Source organism: Colobus angolensis, unplaced genomic scaffold, assembly GCF_000951035.1.
Source record: "Colobus angolensis palliatus isolate OR3802 unplaced genomic scaffold, Cang.pa_1.0 Scaffold509, whole genome shotgun sequence".
NCBI classification, from domain to species: domain Eukaryota; kingdom Metazoa; phylum Chordata; class Mammalia; order Primates; family Cercopithecidae; genus Colobus; species Colobus angolensis.
This window is the reverse complement of record NW_012118588.1, coordinates 1,015,860-1,017,405: the sequence shown is the minus strand read 5'-3', so window position 1 is coordinate 1,017,405 and position 1,546 is coordinate 1,015,860. Positions and strand designations below refer to the sequence as shown.

The window sequence follows — 1,546 nt, the reverse complement described above, 5'->3', positions numbered from 1 at the left end:
CTTGGGCCCAGCTCACAGGAATTATGATAACACTTACACATGGGCCAAGCCAAAAGGAGAGATTTTGACTCTCATAACTAGGCTTCAAGCAATGGGTAAGGTCCTGGGCCTTCTAACTGTATGGAGGTCAGAGGACTATAAAACCCATGCATATCTAATATACCCCTTGAGTGGTACAGAGAATGTCATAACAGGACCCAGTTCACAGGTGAGATATAGAGACCTGTATGACCACACAGCCAAACGTTGAAATTGTCACATGCCCACATGTACATAACCTGCAACTGAGGTTCTAAGCCTCACACCCATGGGCAGTCGGCATTTGGAGTTGTGACTCTCACAGGTGGATTCAGTCCACAGGTGAAATGGTGACTCTCCCACCAAGATTCCGCACAGCATTGAGGCTGTGACTCCCTTACCAGGACACAGCTTGGAGAAGGGATTGGGGCTCTCACGTGAAGATGCAGTCCACTGTTGGGATTGTGACTCATGTACTTGGACCCAACTCACAGGAGCTGTTGACTCTTCTACTTGGAGTGGAGAAATGTGCGGGATTGGGGGGGTCTCATATCCGGGCCTTCCCACAGTTATAATTGTGACATACACCTCTCTCTCGAACCCTAGTGATTTGACAGTTGTTTTGAGCTCAGCACAGAGATATCTTGTGACTTATACCTGGTATAAACACCTAGGTGATGTGATGATTTTGCCTAGACACGTCCCTCAAAGGAATTGTGATATATCTCTCTACTTTGCACCTAGGTAATGTAAATCCTTTCCCCTACCTGGACCCTGCTCACAGGTAAGGTTATAACATATTGCTAAGCCTAGTACTTAATGATGTGACTGTTCTATCCTGTTTGTGCCCTTCCCTCAAGACGCATTGTGATATATCACTGGGCTAAGCAACAAAGTAATGTGTGTCTTTTGTGTGGGCTATATGTGCAGGGGACATTGGGAAATATCTCTGGACCAGTCACCTAAAAGAAGTGACTCTCCTCACTTGCCTGGACTCTGCTCACAATAGAGATTTTCACAAATCACTGGGTGAAACACCTAGGTAATGTGGCTCTTCTTTCCTGGGCTCTTCCATCAGAGAAGATTGTGATGTTTTCTGAGTCCAGCACTCAAGTGAGGTGACTCATCTCCCTGGGCCCTCCCCACAGAGAGCATTGTGAAATATCTTTGGGATCATCACCTAGGTAATGTGAATCACCTCTGCTTCATGGGCTTTGCACTCAAGGGATTGTGACTTTTCATGGGAAGCAGCACCCAGGTGATTTGATTCTTTTGGCTGGGGGGCTGGGATCTGCCAACAGGAATAATTTTTACATATTGCTCGGCTAAACCCCTAGTTAATAGGACTCTTCTCTCCTATCTGGGTCCTCTTTACAGTGTGTTTCGTGTCATATCTCTGGGCTGAGCACGGAGGAGTTGAGACATTCCTTCCTTGGCACTGCCCAAAGGGGACATTATGCCATATCTTTGGGCCAGTCACCTAGGTGATGTGACTCTCTTCTCTTGCCTGGAATCTTTTTACAGTTGG

At 46.7% G+C, this 1,546-nt stretch overlaps 1 long non-coding RNA gene across 1 annotated transcript in view; it reads left to right on the top strand.

The window, feature by feature from the left end:
- Positions 1-916: 916 nt before the first annotated feature.
- LOC105524774 overlaps positions 917-1,546 on the top strand; it is a 19,780-nt gene continuing 19,150 nt past the window's right edge. The window contains exon 1 of the long non-coding RNA XR_001003807.1: positions 917-1,202. This is a non-coding gene — a long non-coding RNA (uncharacterized LOC105524774). The remainder of the gene's footprint in view (positions 1,203-1,546) is intronic.